The sequence below is a fragment of the Schistocerca nitens genome, chromosome 4 (genome assembly GCF_023898315.1).
Source record: "Schistocerca nitens isolate TAMUIC-IGC-003100 chromosome 4, iqSchNite1.1, whole genome shotgun sequence".
Classification (NCBI taxonomy): domain Eukaryota; kingdom Metazoa; phylum Arthropoda; class Insecta; order Orthoptera; family Acrididae; genus Schistocerca; species Schistocerca nitens.
Genome location: NC_064617.1, coordinates 878,781,774 through 878,802,591, shown reverse-complemented (window position 1 = coordinate 878,802,591; position 20,818 = coordinate 878,781,774). Strand labels below are relative to the sequence as shown.

Genomic DNA, 20,818 nt, shown 5'->3' with positions numbered 1-20,818 from the left:
AAGCAATGGGTCCATGCTGTCAGAGACACATTGGAGACTTGCCGGAGAACTGTTGAAGATTTCATGGAGGCATTGATTTTGAAAGTTACTGGTTTAAGAAGCTGTCACTTTGTGTCAGAACACCAAAGTTTATAACTTAAGCAGCTACAAAGAAATCTCGCAGAAAATGAATGAGCTATATTGATAGATTTTGCTGAGAATTATTCATTTGTTGTTCAGCATACTGTGCAAGGATTCCATTGGGAGAAATTGAAAAAATCCACCCAGATCAAGAAAAAAGGTTTACCATGCGACATACAGTATCTGGAACAAGAGAAAATCAATTAATTGTAATCAGATCAGAGTAAGCAGAATTTCCAATGATGCTACAGCATTCACAGTTAACGCCTTCAAAGCAGATGAAGAAATTCCAGCAGTCTCACTTCCAAGTTTACAACCAGGACAGTATGTTACATGTATGGGTGGCAATTTTTGGTGGGTTGGAAACGTGAAGTTTCACATGCGGTCATGCTCGTTCCTTCCACTGTCCGACTGCTAAAGATACCTTCTAGATTCCTGAGCAACATATCTCCATGACTTTAGAAGCCCCATCAACATCATCACCAGGAAGACAACACAGTTATCTGCAATCTGTTATTGACAAAATTGTAGAAGTGCTTAATGAAAAATGGAACTGACTCTTTAGTATTTTTGATCTGCAAATTTGCTGTGTTTTGTACTACACTTGCTTTTATGTCATGTGTTAAATTAATGTTTGAAATTGACATATACACTCAAATAAAAGCAGTTTGGTCCCTCCCCCCTTCTTTTAAACCAACCAAAAATATTTGTTAATTTTGTTTATAATGATATAAAGAACCAGGCGCATTGTATGCTCATTAAAAAAGTCATTGCTTATAACATTGAGAAAGTACAAATTGGAATGTCAAGTGTCTGAATAAAGCAGGAAAATCAGTAAAACAAATGGAATGAATATATATGTAATAGGTGCTCAGATCATGCTATGAAAGGTCAAAGTCATAGCATGCGTCTTGAACTGTGCTACAAAACACAACTAAAAAAGGAGGGGATGTAGTCTTACACCAGTGCTAAAAAGACCCACAGTAAAATGCATTATTCAAAATGCATTAACGTGCTAAAAACAAATGTATTGTCGCCAAATGCACATTTTTTTTTTCTTATGGCAAAAAATCGAGAAGACTGTCATTAAAGGGTGGGAAGAGAAAATAATAATAATAATAATAATAATAATTATTATTATTATTATTATTATTATTTCTGCTAAAATCACTTTCACATTTATAAGAAATCGATTCTTTATTGTGATGCAAATAAATTTAAATTTTCTCAAGGACATCTATTGATAGAATGTAGTAGATGATTAGTGTCTCTAAGGTAGCAAATGAACAGACACAAATTACTAGCATACAGGTGTTGACTAGAATGTATTAATGTTGCAACCTATCTGCCCAATGTAGTAATCTTTGTGAAACCCACATATTAACTAGGAGAGACCAGCTTTATTATGTTACATTTATTTACTTACCTACCTGGATTAACATAGACAGACTGTTATAACGTCTAGTTGAACAAATATATTTCTAGGACGACACAATACATGTAAGTCACAGATCAAGTAAACAAAGTAAGACGTGTGTACACTGTAACAGTCAAATCAGCACTGAGTCCAAGTCTAGCGGCCGCTGGCTGGCTGGCCGCTTAGGTGGCGCGGCTGCTGCTTGGCTGGCAGACAGCGCCGCATGTAGAGGACGCGAGGGGTGGGGTGGAGGACAGTAAAGTGCTGCTTGTGGGAGCATACAGGGATGAGATGGAGAGAGCGTAGGGCAGCTAGGTGCAGTCGGAAGGCTCAGAAGAGGGTAGGGGTTAGTGGAAAAGGAGACTATGCATGAATTAGTGGAACAGAGGGCTGTGTAGTGCTGAAATGGGAACAGGGAAGGAGCTACATGGGTAAGGACAATGACTAACGAATGTTGAAACCAGGAGGGTTATGGGAATGTAGGATATATTGCAGGGAGAGTTCCCATTTGCACAATTCAGAAAATCTGGCGTTGGTGGGAAGGATCACAATGGCACAGGTTGTGAAGCAGTCATCAAAATAAAGAACATGATGGTGGGGACATGCTCAGCAACTGGATGGTTAAGCTGTTCCTTGACCACAGTTTGTCAGTGGACATTCATGTGGACAGACAGCTTGTTGGCTGTCATGCCCACATCGAATGCAGAACAATGGTTGCAGCTTAGCTTGTAGATTACTTGACTGGTTTCACAGGTAGCCCTGCATTTGATGGGATGGTGACATTCATGACTGTACTGGAGTAGGTGGTTGTGGGAGCATGTGTGGGACAGGTCTTGCATCTAGGTCTATTACAGGGATATGAGACATGGGGCAAGGGGGTTGGGAGCAGGGGCTGTTATGTATGGAAAAAGATATTATGTAAATTGTGTGGGCAGCAGAATACCTCTGTGTGAGGAGTGAGAAATATAGTGAGTAGGACATTCCTCATTTGAGGGCACAATGGGAGGTAGTCCAAACCCTGGTGGAGAATGTGATTCAGTTGCTCCAGTCCTAGGTTGTACTGAGTCATGAGGGGAATGCATCCTTGTGGTCAGATGTTGGGACTTTGGGAGGTGGTGGGCGAGTGGAGACAGAAGGCACGAGAGATCAGTTTTGGTAAAAGTTTGGGGGGGGGGGGGGGAGGTAATTACAGTCTGTGAAGGCCTCAGTGAGGCCCCTGGTATATTTCAAGATGGACCACAGGTGATTAGGCTGTATGGAAGGTACATCTTGGTATGGAATGGGTGGCAGATTTCTAAGTGGAGGTATTGTTGGTGGTTGGTAGGTTTGATATGGACGGAGACACTGATCTAGTCATCTTTGAACTGGAGGTCAATTCGAAGCAGGTGGAATGTTTGGTTACGTAAGAACAAAATGAAGTGAATGGGGGAGAAGGTATTGAGGTTCTGGAGGAATGTGAATAGGCAGTCCTCCCCCTCTATCCAGATCACAAAGGTGTCATCAATGGATTTCAACCAGGTGAGGGGTTTGGGATTCTGGGTGTGTAGGAAGGATTCCTCTAGATGGCCATTGAAGAGGATGGCACAGGATGGTGCCATGTGGGTGCCCATAGCAGTACCCCAGATATTTTTGTGGGTGATGCCTTCAGTGGAGAAGTAATTGTGAATGAGGATATAGTTGGTTATGGCGACTAGGAAGGAATTTGTAGGTGTGGAATCAATTGGTCTGTGGGGAAGGTAGAGTTCAATAGCAGTGTAAAGAAAGGTGGCATCGATAGAGACAAACAGGACACCATGTGGTAAAGGAACAGGAACTGTGGAGACTTGGTGGTGGGAATGGTTGGTTTCTTTTATACACATTATATGATCAAAAGTATCCAGACACCCCCAAAAACATATGTTTTCCATGTTAGGTGCATTGTGCTGCCACCTACTGCCAGGTACTCCATATCAGCGACCTCAGTAGTCATTAGAAATCATGAGAGAGCAGAATGGGGTGCTCCGCTGAACTGACAGACTTCGAACGTGGTCAGGTGATTGGATGTCACTTGTGTCGTACGTCTGTCTGCGAGATTTCCACACTCCTAAACATCCCTAGGTCCACTATTTATGATGTGATAGTGAAGTGGAAACGTGAAGGGACACATATAGCACAAAAGCTTACAAGTCGACCTTGTCTGTTGACTGACAGAGACTGCAGACAGTTGAAGAGGGTCGTATTGTGTAATAGGCAGACATCTATCCAGACCATCACACAGGAATTTCAAACTGGATCAGGATCCACTGCAAGTACTATGACAATTAAGCAGTAGGGGAGAAAACTTGGATTTCCTGGTCGAGCGGCTGCTCATAAGCCACACATCACGCTGGTAAATGCCAAATGGCACCTCGCTTGTTGTAAGGAGCGTAAACATTGGACGACTGAACAGTGGAAAGCCATTGTGTGGAGCGACGAATCACTGTATACAATGTGGTGATCCGATGGCAGGGTGTGGGTGTGGCAAATTCCCGGTGAACATCATCTGCCAGCGTGTGTAGTGCCAACAGTAAAATTCGGAGGTGGTGGTGTTATGGTGTGGTCGTGTTTCTCATGGAAGGGGCTTGCACCCCTTGTTGTTTTGATGGCACTATCACAGTACAGGCCTACATTGATGTTTTAAGCACCTTGTTGCTTCCCACTGGTGAAGAGCAATTTGGGGATGGCAATTGCATCTTTCAACACAATCGAGCACCTGTTCATAATGCACGGCCTGTGGCAGAGTGGTTACACGACAATAATATTCCTGTAGTGGACCGGCCTGCACATAATCCTGACCTGAATCCTATAGAACACCTTTGGGATGTTTTGGAACGCCAACTTCATGCCAGGCCTCATCGACTGACATCAATACCTCTCCTCAGTGCAGCACTATGTGAAGAATGGCCAGACCTTCCCCAAGAAACCTTCCAGCAAGTGATTGAACGTATGCCTGCGAGAGTGTAAACTATCCTCAAGGCTAATGGTGGACCAACACCATACTGAATTCCAGCATAACCAATGGAGGGTGCCACGAACTTGTAAGTCATTTTCAGCCAGGTGTCCGGATACTTTTGATCACATAGTGTAGAAGGGTAGGTTGTGAGTAATAGGCTGAAGGTACGGGTCTACAAGAGCAGAGATTCTCTCAGTGGGGCACAGTAACCAGCCACAATGGGGCATTATGGGTGGTTGGGTTTATGGACTGTAGGAAGTATATGAAAGACAGGAGTGCGGGGAGTGGTAGGGGTAAGGAGAGAGATGGACCCCAGGGAGAGGTTCTGGGATAGGCCAAAGGATTAGAGGAGAGATTAGAGATCTGCTGGATTTCTAGAACGGGGTCACTGTGGCAGCCTTTGTTAGCAGGTAGGATTATAAGATCAGGACCAGTTTTTAGGTGATTGATTGTGGTTCTTTCTGTGGATGTAAGGTTAGGTTGCATGTTGAGGGATTTGGGGAATGATGGTGAGGCAAGGTTCGAGGTTAAGAAAATTGGAAAAGTTAACAGGGACTGTTTTGAGGGTAGTGGGGGTAGATCATGGTTGGATGGACAAGTGAACAGAGTCGGGCAGAGTTCAGCAGTGGTCTTTGGTTGAGTCTGATTGGTAGGGTTGGTGGTGAAAACGTGTTTCCACAGTAGGACAAGGAGAAGGAGAGAATGTCTTTAACAAGTCCCGCATGATTAAATTTGGGAGTGGGGCATAAGGCGAGGCCTTTGGAAAGGACTGATACTTCTGAGGCTTTTGGAGGAAAGTTTCATGACTGTGTTTTGGGTCCATATAGATTTTGTATGGTGGTGGGAGGGAGTTTTTGAAGGAGGGTAAATGTAAGTCTGTGAGGGAGGGTTTGTCAGCTATGAGGGGACGTGGGGGAGGTTTGGAGGTTGTTGTAGAGGTGGTGGGTAGTGGTAGTTGAAGGCAGGAGTAGGAAGTGAACAGGGCGGACAGTTTTTTGAAGTGGCATTGTGCATGTTGCTTTGTGGAGAGCAAGAGCTTCAATGTGTGATATGGGATCCACAAATTTGTGGCTGCATAGCAGGAAATTTTATGGTTGGAGAGGAGGTTTTGCAAGGGTGTTTGTTCCTGATTGATATGGTTTTGCAGGGCTGTGTTGGTGAGGGTTAAGGATTGGCAGAATCTGAATAGATGGAGGTGACTGTGGAAGGATGGGTGGCAGCCAGAGATGGGTAATTTGATGGTAATACCATTTGAGGGGATTCCACTAGCCAAGCAACAATGTAGGAACAGTATGTGGGACTGGGTTCTGCCTAGGGATAGGGAAACTTTTCTGTATTGATGCAGATGAAGGGACCAAGGATCCGTGGTGGAGGATAAAAACACACATAAATATGTAAATAACGTAGAAACACATGCGAAAAGATGCGCAAAAATACACCCACACATGGAAAAATCACAAAAAGGATAAAACAGTTGAAGCATGGGGAAAGATGATGAAATCAGAGGGAATAGGCCGATAGTGAAAGACGAAAACCAACTGAAACAGGTGGGAAGACAAAATGAGATCAAAGATAAAATAAATAAAAAGATAATGTGGGTTACAAGACTGTGGGTGGAAGAAGGGGGATGGTGAATGTGACTAGATTAGGTTAAGTTAGTAGGTATGTACTGTAAGAGAGAGGAGAAGGAGTGGGGGAGGTTCTGATAGGATGAGATACATGTTCGTGTTGCACAGTAAGGTACGGGAAATAACACATGGACGTGCGAGACTGACATGGAAAGAGTGAGCAATTGAAGGTCTAGGATTAATGATATCATCGGTGGGAGTAATGTGGGAAGTGGGATGCTGCACCAGCAATCAGCGCAGTATTATAGTCATCTGTCGTGTGCAGCCAAGGCAGTTCATACAATGTGGCTTGTAAGTAGAACATGCAGTGCAGTTCGTAAGGCAACAAGTGAAACACACAAAAGAAGAGTCTGTGTGTCGGCACATTAACTAAATAAACCCACGACAAAAGTTCACACTTTCTTAATGAAAATATGGCAACATGCCGACCATTTGCTTGACTAGTTTTTATGTTAATCTTTGGGTATCTTTCTTTAATTCCTCCTGTAAACTACAGATGTGCATTTGATCAGTTGGTTGTAAGCAGACAGTATTAGTGGACATACATTCATAGTGTGTCAGTGTTGCCATGTCACAAATCACAGAGGAGCAGCATCTCTAAATAAAGTGTTCAAGACATGCTCTACATTGTTCTGAAGTACAGAAAAGTGTGCGCAAGGTTTGCCTCGCACTCCCTTGGCTGCAGAATGAAAACAATTACACATGGACATCTGCCGCAACTTGAATTGAAATGCAAAATGCGGACAATTCTCTTCTGGAAAAAATTGTCATGGGTGCTGAGACTTGGTGCTATCAATACAAACCTCCCACAAAGCGATTAAGTGCAGAAGTTCACATGAAGGTTCAATGCTTTGACTACACGACTGATGTCAAAGCCATTGTGACACACAGGTTGAATAATGTCCGCAAGAAGGACTTTTCTGACAGTTTCACATGCCTATATGAACATTCTGTGCATTGTACTCAAGTGGAGGGAGATGTGTAAAAGATCCGAAGCATTAAAACCACCATCTGAACTTTTTACTAATTTTTTAATTAATTTTTGTATTGACAGTGTATGATTTCAGTTTGTGTTTGAAACATATTATTTTCTGTTAAATTCTTTGCAAAGTGATTGAAGATTTTTATGGCTGAATACCTCACTCCTTTTTGTGCCACACCGAGGCTGATTGATGGACAGTGTGCCTTGTATTAACTTTATGAAGGTTGCCCTTTTTTTAACTCTGGTTGATTATTGAGAACAAACTTCATAAGACAGTGCACAGGCTTCTGTGCAACGATCGATTTCTTCCTCATTTAATATTTACCCCAGAATATGATGTCATAAGACATTAGTGACTGAAAATAGAAGATATTAGTCAGTGTTTTGATATTTTCATTTCCATTGTGTGGTTCTATCTGTAATACAAACTTTATGGAGATTAGACATTTAAGATCTGTAATCAAGCATCAGTTGAATGAGAGTTTGGTAAGTAACTTCTTTCATTGATGTATTACACTTTCTTATATTCTTTCAGTGAACTTCAGTTTTGTATCTGGATTATCTTAAATTATATTTATGTTAACATTTCACTTCAAATTGCTCCAGATGGATATCCTGAAGTGACGAATAGTTGTGACTGATTCCAGTGAGTAACTGATGTGGCATAATCAAAAGATGTGAGGTTATTTTACATTTTTATGTACGTTTGTTTGTACTGAGGGTCAGGTGTCAGGCTTCTGGTATTTCCCTGTGTACAACTATACTGTCAGCAAAAAGTCTCTGAAAGCTACTGACGTTTACTGTTAATCCGTAACAGTCCTTTAAAAAAAAAAAAAAATCAAAATCATGCTTGCCATCAACTATATGTTTATTACAGTTTCCATGATTGCAACTTTGAGCATAGGTCATTTTCAACAAAGCAGTTTTCAACATTAATAAAATGGATAAAAAGGACGTGGGCCTTTTGACTTATGTTAGCATTTGTTGCTTACACCTCCTTTCCATCCATTTTATTAATGTTGACAACTGCCGTATTTTCAGCACATCTAAATGACACAAGATTGAAAATGCAATCATGGAAATTGTGCAATATATGGTTAGTGGTGAATATGATGTCATTTAAAAACTACAGTCACACTGTAATCCTAAAACAAACAATTTTGTTTCATAAGAAGTCCCTATTCCAATCACATACATACATAGCTTGTTATTCTGTAACCATGTACATTGTTTTGTAGGCCATATTGTGTCCAAGGCTTTGCCAAAGTATGAAGTGACCAGGTTCTTGAGGTGCAATTAAGCCTGTTGACCAGTGTGAGAGGGAGACTCGACAGGATAGGAAAATTTATAAGAAAATTTCCTTCTTGAAAGCATATATGAGAGGTCTTCAATAAGTAATGCAACACTTTTTTTTTCCTCAGCCAATTTTGGTTGAAAAAACGCTGAATTTCAGACAGGTGGCAGCACTATATGTATCCTTCAAAATGGCACCTGTAATGGAGATACATTCCAAGGGGAGAGCTGTCATTGAGTTTCTTTTGGCAGAAAATCAGAGCTTTGCATATATTCATAGGCGCTTGGCAGAATGTCTACAGATACCTGGCAGTGAACAAAAGCATGATGAGTTGTTGGGTGAGGCATCTGTCATTGTCGCAACAAGATCGCTCAGACCTGTCTGATCTCTTGCATGCCTGCTGGCTGCAAACAGCTGTAGCTTTTGCAGTGTTGGAACGTGCAGACACACTCTTTCGAGGTGATCAGTCAAAACACCTCACCACATAATAGAACACCATAAAGAGCAATGACGGACCATCTGTGCAGAATTGCTTGTGTGTTACGGGGCTGATCTTGACAATTTTTTGTTGAACATCGTCAGGGCGATGAAACATGAGTTCTTGTGAGGAAGGTTGCTACTCACCATATAGCAGAGATGCTGATAGGCACAACCAAAAGACTCTCACAATTAAAGCTTTCAGCCATTAAGGCCTTCGTCAAGCCCAACCTACATAGGTAGGAATGATCATCAAAATAAAATAAGAGAAATCAGAGCTCGAACAGAAAGGGTTAGGCGTTCGTTTTTCCCGTGCGCTGTTCGGGAGTGGAATGGTAGGGAGATAGTATGATTGTGGTTCGATGAACCCTCTGCCAAGCACTTAAATGTGAATTGCAGAGTAATCATGTAGATGTAGATTTGGAAAACACACTGCGAGCAGCAGCACCAGTGCATGATGGGATTTTCCATTGTTTGATTCTTGTGAGTATCCAATTGGTTTTTTTAAATTACTCTTGCATATCTAGATTTCAACTATAAATAGACATCTTCACTGTATTTGAGTGAGTGACGATCCTACAAATCATGGATTATAGATCACTCAAATCCACTGAAGATGGCTATTTATAGCTGAAGTGTAGCTATGTGAGAATAATAATAAAAAAAAAATGGCATCTGATTTTTGTATTCCTATCCTTCCTTATAATAATATACAGTCATTATGCACAGTGGTTCTGCATGGGGTCAAGGCTGGTGAAACATAACTTAACACTGGAAACAAAACGGCAATCCATGGAGCCATACCCTCAGCTGGTAAAGTCATGGCAACAGTTTAGTGGGACTCTGAAGACAGATATTCTGTTTGATGTCATCCCTCATGGTGCAACAATCAACTGAAGCACACTGTGCTGCCCTCAGGAAATTGAAGAATTGGCTTCAGCCTGTTTGGTCACCACAAAATGCAAACTAACTTTTCCATTTCCATGACAATGCAGGGCCTCCCACAAGTCTGTGCACCAAAGAGGAGCTCACAAATCTTCATTGGACTGTTGTTCCTCATCCACCCTACAGCCCAGATCTCACACCTTCCAACTTTTGTCTGTTTGGCCCAATGAAGGATGCACTCTATGAAAAGCAGTATGTGGGTGATGGAGAGATTACTGATGCACCAAGATGTTGGCTCTGACATCAACCACTAGACTGGTATCGAGCAGGCATACAGGCTCTTCCAGTAAGGTGCCATAAGGCTATCGCATTGAACACAGAATATGTTGAAAAATGGATTTTTATAGCCAAAAGAATGGGGAATAATACTATGTACTGGAATCCTGAATAAAACCAACCCGCTTTCAGAAAAAAAGTAATGCATTACTTATTGAACGCCCCTCATAAATTACTAAGACATTATTTGAGATAGATACTCACTGTCCTATACTGAGTTGCCTTGAGTGTGAAAAGCAGAGTCTAAAAGTATTAGTCTATCACTGTTTCATGGACTCGGAGTAAAATCATAAGTAAACCTACCAAACAGAAAGAGCAACAAAAAGGGCTAAGCCCCATGGAGATGCTGTGAACAAAACAGTATCTGCCTGCCAGAATTCTATCTAAAGACTAAATTACAGGCCCTATCATTAATGTTGATATGCAGCAGGATTTTGGAACATATATAGTTTTCAACATTATGAATTACCTCAAAGAAAATGGGCTATTGACACACAGTCAGCACAAATTTCGAAAACATCATTCTTGTAAAACATAACTGGCTCTTTATTCACATGAAGTGATGAGTGCTATCGACAAGGGATTTCAAATTGATTCCGTATTTTTGTATTCTGGAAGGCTTTTGACAGTGTACCACACAAGCAGCTTGTAGTGAAACTGCTTGCCTATGGAATATTGTCTCAGTTATGTGACTGGATTCGTGATTTCTGTCACAGAGATCACAGTTCATAGTAATTGATGGAAAGTCATAGAGTAAAACAAAAGGGACTTTTGGCATTCCCCAAGGCAGTGTTATAGGCCCTTTGCTTTTCCTTATCTATATAAACAATTTGGGAGACAATCTGAGCAGCTGTCAGGTTGTTTGCAGATGATGCTGTCGTTTATCAGTAAGTAAAGTCATCAGAAGATCAAAACAAATTGCAAAACGATTTAGAAATGATATATGTATGGTGCAAAAATTGGCAATTGACCCTAAATAATGAAAAGTTTGAGGTCATCCACATGAGCGCTAAAAGGAATCCATTAAACTTCGCTTACTCGATATATCAGTCAAATGTAAAGGCTACAAATTCAAATAAATACCTAGGAATTACAATTACGAACAACTTAAGTTGGAAGGAACACACAGAAAATGTTGTGGTGAAGGCCAACCAAAGACTGCATTTTATTGGCAGGACACTTAGGAAATGTAACAGATCTACTAAGGAGACTACCTACACTATGCTTGTCCGTCCTCTTTTAGACTACTGCTGCACAGTGTGGGATTCTTACCAGGTAGGATTGATGAAGTACATCGAAAAAGTTCAACAAAGGGCAGTACGTTTTGTATTATGGCGAAATAGGGGAGAGAGTGTCAAGGACATGATACAGGATTTGGGATGGACATCATTGAGGCAAAGGCATTTTTCGCTGTGGAGGAATCTTCTCATGAAATTCCAATTAACAGCTTACTCCTCCAATTGTGAAAATATTTTGTTGACGCTGACCTACATAGAAAGAAATGATCACCATGATAAAATAAGAGAAATTAGAGCTTTTACGGAAAGATATAGGTGTTTGTTCTTTCCGTGTGCTATATGAGATTGGAATAATAGAGAGTTATGAAGGTGGTTCGATGAACTCTCTGCCAGGCACTTAAATGTGATTTGCAGAGTATTCATGTAAATGTACATGTAGATGAGTACCCCTCTCTCCAGTTTTGTTGCCATACCTTTCCTTGTGGAGGGAGAAAGATTCCTTTGATTGGTGGTCGGTGTCATTTTGATGTATCTCTCTACCTAGTGCTTCCATTATTTGCTTAAAATAGTAAAAATGAACATAAAAGAAATCATAGAAATGTTATTGTGCCATGCTAAAAAGTACTTTCCAATATTCTTTAAGTCCACTGTTGTATTTGGTGAGTAGAAATATAAATTCTATGGGTTTCCTATCTCTAGAGCAAGCTACAAGCAACTAAATGTGAGAAAACTATGGTTCTCTCACATTATTACAACATCTTAACATTTGTTTTGTGCATTGTCTATAGTGATACTAAATGCTGATCTTACTGGAAATTCTATCTTTTGAACTGAAATAGCAATTGGGTAGATATGAATGGAATCCATGAAATAAATTCTGTTTTTTCTTGTATCTTTTCCTGATATTACCTTTGCATGAATTATATTATTTGGTATCTGTTCAAGATCATTTCTTGTTTTGAATTTTTAAATGAATACCATCACCTACTTAATTTCTTACTGCTTAAGTGGCTCTTTCAAAGAACCAACTTGAAGCAACTTTTTATACAGGGTGTTACAAAAAGGTATGGCCAAACTTTCAGGAAACATTCCTCACACACAAAGAAAGAAAATATGTTATGTGGACATGTGTCCGGAAACGCTTACTTTCCATGTTAGAGCTAATTTTATTACTTCTTTTCAAATCACATTAATCATGGAATGGAAACACACAGCAACAGAACACACCAGCGTGACTTCAAACACTTTGTTACAGGAAATGTTCAAAATGTCCTCCGTTAGCGAGGATACATGCATCCACCCTCCATCGCATGGAATCCCTGATGCGCTGATGCAGCCCTGGAGAATGGTGTATTGTATCACAGCCGTCCACAATACGAGCACGAAGAGTCTCTACATTTGGTACCGGGGTTGTGTAGACAAGAGCTTTCAAATGCCCCCATAAATGAAAGTCAAGAGGGTTGAGGTCAGGAGAGCGTGGAGGCCATGGAATTAGTCTGCCTCTAACAATCCATCGGTCACCGAATCTGTTGTTGAGAAGCGTACGAACACTTCGACTGAAATGTGCAGGAGCTCCATCGTGCATGAACCACATGTTGTGTCGTACTTGTAAAGGCACATGTTCTAGCAGCACAGATAGAGTATCCCGTATGAAATCATTATAACGTGCTCTATTGAGTGTAGGTGGAAGAACGCAACTAAAATGAGCTCTAACAGGGAAATTAAGCATTTCTGGACACATGTCCACATAACATCTTTTCTTTATTTGTGTGTGAGGAATGTTTCCTGAAAGTTTGGCTGTACCTTTTTGTAACACCCTGTATATTAATTCATTTGGGCCATTGACAGTGTTACAAAAATATTTTGCTTCTTGGAAATTTGGACTATCATGTTTCTTCTTAATTGTACTTCCTTCACTTGAGATCAGAGAAATGATTTCTTCAAACATGCATTTGCTGGAGTTGATTTTGGAATAACTGCAAGTGTGCCGAGAGTGTCCGGAATGTGTAAGTAATGCAACTCCTGTTAGTTCCAGACTACCTTAGTAATTTAGAAAATTCTCGAATCTTCTGGAAGATTCTACAACATTCTTGAAAGAACATTCTGGCCAGTCTCAGCCACATTGGTACTTAATTCCAAGCTGCTTCACCATCTCCCTATAAGAAGTCCACTGGTGTGGTGCCCTCTTTTGACACACATGCTTAACCCCTACAGTTCCAAACCAAACCTTCCTTATGGATGGGTGATGGAGGGCTGCCATTCCATATAACTCACATGGGGCTGCAGGATTGTGTGACTGAGCTATAGCGGTGTGCACAGATAAACAATGCTTACATTTATTAGGTTGTCATGAGTAAAGGTTTCTTTAGATACCCATACCTTCATAACTGACCTCTGCAGTTCCAAAACCAATCCTCCTTCAGGAGTGAGGAATGAAGGACACTTTTATTATGTACTAGCCATCCTGTCTGGCTTTGCACAGATAGTGTTAAACATCTATGGCCAGATGACTTGTGTGGCTTAGAGTACTTTGTTTGCGGGTCACTGTGTAGTGTTATGAATAAATGTCAGAGAACAACATTAAGTAACTGAACATCATTATTTTGATATAACTTACACGATGCAAGCAGCCCATGGTAGGATAGTTGTCTGGAGGTACATATGTTTGTATGTCATCTCATGGCAGTGATGAGAGCACATCGTGATTTAAGTTATATGTTTACAACAAATTTTGGGTGTATGTGTCTGTGATTGATTCAATATTTATTGAAGACTGGCTAAGGTGGCACAAATAAAAGAAAAAATAAGAAGAAACACCCATGATGTACATGTTTAATTCATGTTGCATTACTCCTCTTGTGAAGAATAATAGACACTGAGATGCGTTTTTGAGACTCATTGCCATGATTCTTTGTCATGAAGTCTTTACAGCAGACTTCTTCCCTCTGTCATGAAAAGAATAGTATACATATCTAGGTTCAGTTTGAGGAGATCATCTGCTGTGCTGCTAAAAGAATGTACTGTTTGTAAACGAAGCAAAATTGCTGAAGCAGTTTTTCAGAAAACTTTTTACTTGTAGCTTAAAAAATAAAATGCCACATATTTTGGATTCACATGCTTTTTCACTAGGCAATTGTTCTCGAAGGAGTGGAGGAAAACTATTGATTAAAACATTTGATTTGTGCTAGTTGTAAGTGAGGTGGTTATCTTTTCATCACTGGTCATATTTAGTACAATACTTCTGCCCACTGTTTGAAGAATTTGCAGTGAATTAAGAGTGTGATTGTGATTGTGGATCTGAGTAAACAGACATTGGTGCCTGAAATTGTCATCATATTTTGAAATGCATATCTTCTCGTCCTTGAGAGGTGAATTCTAGGGTGAGGGGTGAAGTGAAAAGATGTGACCCAGCCAGGATTTGATCCCATAAGCAATTATCAGCGACACATTCTACCACTAGATCACAACACCAGATGCTAATTAGCGCATGTTTCCTGTATTCTCAAGATACTGCTGCTCTCTTGAGTTATGGCAGCTATTTGCTAGGTGGCAATAGCATAGTTTTCACAACTTAACTTACATACTCTCTCTCTGTCTTAAGAGCCAAAGAAATTGGTACACTTGCATAATATTGTGTAGGGCCCTGCAAGCATGCAGAACTGCCATAACACAACGTGGCATGGACTCGACTACTGACTGAAGTAGTGCTGGATGGAATTGACACCACGAATCCTGCAGGGCTGTCCGTAAATCCGTAAGAGTTTGAGGGGCTGGAGATCTCTTCTGAACAGAATGTGCAAGGCATCCAAGATATGCTAAATAATGTTCATGTCTCCCATGTCTGGGGAGTTTGGTGGCCAGTGGAAGTATTTAAACTCACAAGAGTGTTCCTGGAGCCCCTCAGTAGCAATTCTAGATGTTTGGGGTGTCACATTGTCCTGCTGGAATTGCCCAAGTCTGTCAGAATGCACAATGGACATGAATGGATGCAGGTGATCAGACAGGATGCTTGCGTACATGTCACCTGCCAGACTCTTATCTAGACTTATCAGGTGTCCCATATCACTACAACTGCACATGCCCCATGCCATTACACAGCCTCCAACAGCTTTACCAGCCCCTGGTGACATGCTGGGTGCATGGATTCATGAGATTGTCTTCATACTCCTACACGTCCATCTGCTCGATAAAATTTGATACTGGACTCATCTGACCTGGCAACATGTTTCCAGTCATCGACAGTCCAGTGTTGGTGTTGATGGGCCCAGGCAAGGCATAAAGCTTTGTATTATGCAGTCATCAAGGATACACAAGTGGGCCTATAGCTCCAAAAGCCCATATCAGTGATGTTTCGTTGAACGGTTTGCACACTGACACTTGCTGATGGCCCAGCATTAAAAGCTGCAGCAATTTGCCGAAGGGTTGCAGTTCTGTCCCATTGAATGATTCTCTTCATTCATTGTTGGTCCCGTTCTTGCAGGATATTTTTCCAGCCATAGCGATGTTGGAGATTTGATGTTTTACTGGATTCCTGATGTTCACTGTACTCCAAGTCATCATAGTTGAACACATCAAATGTACCAAATGTTTACAACAAATTGACACATATGACATTGGTTTTTACCCTCTTCATCTGTTCTCTAGTCCTTCCTAAAAAGTTATTGTAACCTGAGCCAGTCAAGACACACTTTATTGATCAACAGATGAAATCAAATACAGTGTTTCAAGAAGTATCAGCTGATTTCACAACACTATGTCTTCTACAGGAGAAAATATAGAAACCTGAGATGAATTTTAATTTATTGAAACTAAAAGCTTACCTAAGTGTCAGTCATGTCCACATTTGTCACAGCTAGCTCACCCATTCACTCAATACCTAGCGTCTGTCAAATCAAGATGGTGGTAACACCTCTGCATCTACACACTGAGTGGTTATAATTAAACTGATGGTGTTCTGATTGCTGCAGTGTGGGCTGTATACATCGTAGGTGTATTCATTAATCAGTGTGCTTGAGGAGTATGCTGAAAAAAATAATAGTTCTTTTCTGTCCTGAAGTGAAAATATGGGCAGTAAGCAGTCATAATGTGAATGTTTCCTGTTTTGATGTCAGTATGCTGTTTGTCACTTCGCGACACATGTTGATTTCTTTTGTGAAGTGACTGATGGTGCAAAGATTTAAGAAGGTTGAACTTCTCCATATGATAGGCAATGGCTATTGAGAAGAAAGACTGTGAACTGCTGGTGAAGTTGTTTTATCTCAATGGGAGCAATAACAGTGCTGCATTGCAGAAATATTGTAACAGAAACAGCTATGGATAGGCTTCATGGCCTAAGAAATACGATCAAGAAATTTGAAGAAACAGGTGAATTAGATGGTACAGCATGGAGAGGGAGGCAGCCCATTCCTATGGCAGTTGTTGGTGAAATTGCTGTATCTATAACCGACCACTCAGTACATACCTCAAATTCCGCAGCCAGTGCTCGAGCTGTGTCAGGGGAATTGCCTCTCTCCTGGCCAACAGTTCAAAAGATTTTGCAGCACATTTTGCAGTGGTATCCAGAATGTGCACCAAATGAAGTTCCAAGATAGGCTACAACACCGTGACTTTGCCCTTCGTTTGTTAGCAGGCATACATGGAAATAGATAACATACAGGAATATTATTTGGATGGGTGAGGCACATTTTATTCTGCACGGAGCCAGGAATGCACAAAACTGTCCCATATGGGATTCTACTCCTCCACGTGTCTTGCAGGAACATCCACTGCACTCAGCTTATGTGACTGGTGTGGTGTGGTTTCACAAGCTCCTTCATTCTCATCCCATTTTTCTTTGATGGCCTGTTAAGTGTAAAGTGGCATCTGCACGTTATAAGGACCTCCTTGTGCAACATGTGATTCCAGCTTTGCAAGAACACAACTGTGTCTACATCACTATTTTTATGCAAGATGGGGCAACATCACATGTCACTTGCCAGGTGAAAATTTGCTTTGAGAAACTGAATCATCTCTATGCAATGTCAATATGTACAGCCTTCCAAATCCCTCAATCTAAATCGTGCAACTTCTGGCTGTGGGGAAATCTGAAAGATCGTGTCTATCAGGGATGTATTCGGTTTCTTCCTGATCTGAAGGATACCATACGATGACATATCACACTGATTACACAGGTATGCTGTGAGCAGCTGTTGACAATGCCATGTTACCATACTGAACACATGTTCTTACTTGTGCCTGTATCCTAATAAACTTGCCAGAATCACTCTTATCATGCAATGGATTGTTCCTCTCCTTCCTGCCTGGGCAGAGTACATGTGGGCCGGGAAAACCATTTCTTGCCCCTGACATGTATGCTGCCCTGCAAAGCAGGTTGAGATGGCAAGGTGATACAGTTCCCACACAACAAGCCTGTCTTGCAGGGTAGCCTATATGCAGGGCCTGGAAGAGACACATTTTTGCCCATATCTTTGCTCCTACTGGAGCTATGAGTTTATAAACCCCACAGTGCTGATTCAAGGCCTGCTGTTTCTGTGTCAAATTTGATTGAAATTGATTTGGGGTTTTGGGAGGAGACACACACACATACCCTATGCTTATACTGGGTGTTGCAGAAAAACTCCGACAAACTTTATCCACAGGATCCTTACATCAAAACAAGAAAAACATGTCTAGTAAACCTGGGCTCTGAAATGCACATCTGGAGTGCTATGAGCACATGTTCATCTTTGACATTATGAAACAGAGCTCTTCTATTCCATGTTTTGGAAGGAGGGAGTCTGGACCAAACCAAGGAAAAAAGTCCACTAAACATGTGGTCTAAACTACATGCCATAAGAGCTATGAATACCTGTTCAGTGACCGATGACCTCAGCAGTTTGGTCCCACAAGACCTTACCATCCCTTATCTGTTCAGATTTGATAGGGTGAAAGACATCCATTCTACAAAACAAGTGCTCATAACTCTAAAGGTATACATTTAAAGAGTCCATGTTGACTTTTTTCCTTGTTCTGGCGGAAGGAACCTAAACCATTTCGGTTGAAAAATCTTGATAGCCAGCCCCGGCTAGCTTTGAAACTGGTAATGCCTCGTTCTTTGGTTAAAGACAATGCTTTAAGTTGGCACATTTCACTCGTCACCGCGCATCCGTATTGTCGCTTCTCATCTACATAATCGCAGAGCCTATTACACATAGGCCTACGCATACGGACCGTTACCTGCATGCTTCTAGCTGTCATCCATCATTCCAGCATATGGGGGTCCTGCAGACGTTGGCGAGAAGAGCTTATGCCATTTCAGATGGAGAAAGCTTGACACAAGAATTGGACCATCTTAAGGTTGTGTTCAAGCAGAATGGCTATACAGATAAACAGATCGGTCGTGCTTTCCAGTTTGGACCTTCACCTGAACCATCAGAAGATACCTGCAAATCGGTGGCTTTTCTGCCTTTTGCTGGGAGCATTTCCTTGAAGATACGAAGAATTCTGAAAAGATATCATATCAAAAGTATTTTTCGTCTGCCAGCCAAGATTAGAGCGCTTCTTGGCTCTGTTAAGGATAACTTGGGTTTGAGGAAGCCTGATGTGTCCAATATCCCTTGCCACTGTGGGAAGGCTTATATTGGTCAGACAATCCGGACCATTCAGGACCGATGTGTTGAGCACCAGCGGCACACACAGTTGCTTCAACCTGAGAAATCTGCAGTGGCAGAGCACTGTCTCACCGAGGGACACAGAATGCTATATGACTAGACACAAATGGTTGCCCCTGCATCTCGCTATTGGGACTGTGTTTCAAAAGAATCCATAGAGATTCGTTTATCTCAGATCTTATTAATAGAGACAAGGGTTATCTTTTAAGTAAGACTTGGGACCTGGTGTTATCAGACATTAAAAAACAACAGTCTGTGTTTCTTAACTATATATGACCATGCAGCTTTGCTAGAAATGAAATGATAATTAAATGGACACCCAAGCTGCAAGCAGGCGTTGATACACTTCGTTGGGGACGTGTTGAAAATGTGTGCCCCGACCGGGACTCGAACCCGGGACCTCCTGCTTACATGGCAGACGCTCTATCCATCTGAGCCACCGCGGGCACAGAGGATAGTGCGTCTGCAGGGACTTATCCCTTGCACGCTCCCCGTGAGATCCACATTCCCAACATGTCCACAACACTACATTCGTAGTGCGCCTAATAGATGTTTGCCCATCATACTCATTACTCGTGGCAGATTAATCTACCAAGTCCCGTACGAGTTCGGGCATAGCGTGTGCGTTCGCACAAGAAGGTCAAAGGCCGGGAACCCATATTTTTTAACTATATATGACCATGCACCTTTGCTAGAAATGAAATGATAATTAAATGCCATGTAAGCAGGAGGTCCCGGGTTCGAGTCCCGGTCGGGGCACACATTTTCAACACGTCCCCAACGAAGTGTATCAACGCCTGCTTGCAGCTTGGGTGTCCATTTAATTATCATTTCAAGTCTGTGTTTCGATCGTTGAAATAAAATTTCCATTTTTTTTATATATCGATTTTGCCTGTTTCTACCACTGGTGGCGTTGTATGTTTACTTGCACTAGACGGCAGTTACGGCACCTTCTCGCGCACGCATTGTGGGCCTTCTGCGGCCTATATAGGGGCCGCTGCTTGCACTGGGAAGTCAGTTCCGGCGAGATCGTGCACCAGCACTCTCACCTGAAGATGGCGGCCAGTTGGACCACAGAAATATTGTGTCATGAAGACGTTATGATCCGGCTGCACACCCGAGAAAAATATTATCAATTATTATGCCGGGAAAGTCTTCGTAGTCACTAGTTTGAAGACGTTAATACTTCACTCCTAGTGTGCTACTGATGCGTCACAGACTGAGGCCGCAACAATGCAACAGTATAATGGGATGTATTGTTGGGGACAGAGCAGTACCAACAATGTTTCGAATAATTCGTGCACCCCAGTTTTTCGTCCCAAAATTCGGGAAAGAACATGTGCAGATTAGTCGAGTATATACGGTATACTTTATGTAAGTCCTAATGTTATGCTAATCCCATTCGAGAGAAAGCAACAGAAGATTTAGTAAATAATATTTTCCAAAGAATTATTAAATGGTTCTCTGAAAATGGATTGTCCCTAAATTTTGAAAAAACACACTACATTCAGTTCTGTACAACAAACAGATTTATATCAACAATTGACTCAGCACATGAGCAGGAATCTGTAAGTAGGATAGAATATTCCAAATTTTTGGGTGTACATATCAATGAAAATTTAAACTGGAAGATGCTTCTCAAACAATTAAGTTCAGCTATTTTTTCTCTTTGTATAATTGCAAACCTTGGAAACAAATGTATCAACCTCCTGGCATATTTCCACTCAATAATGTACGGAATAATTTTCTGTGGTAACTCATCACTTAGAAAGAATGTAGAATAATATGTGGTGTTCATCTACAGATGCCATGTAGGCACCT

The 20,818-nt window shown here is 41.3% G+C and overlaps 1 non-coding gene across 1 annotated transcript; it reads right to left on the bottom strand.

The window, feature by feature from the left end:
* Positions 1–19,369: 19,369 nt before the first annotated feature.
* On the bottom strand, positions 19,370–19,444 carry Trnat-ugu (transfer RNA threonine (anticodon UGU)). Its single transcript has one exon. It is a non-coding gene; the product is annotated as a tRNA-Thr (tRNA).
* Between the last annotated feature and the right edge of the window lie 1,374 nt (positions 19,445–20,818).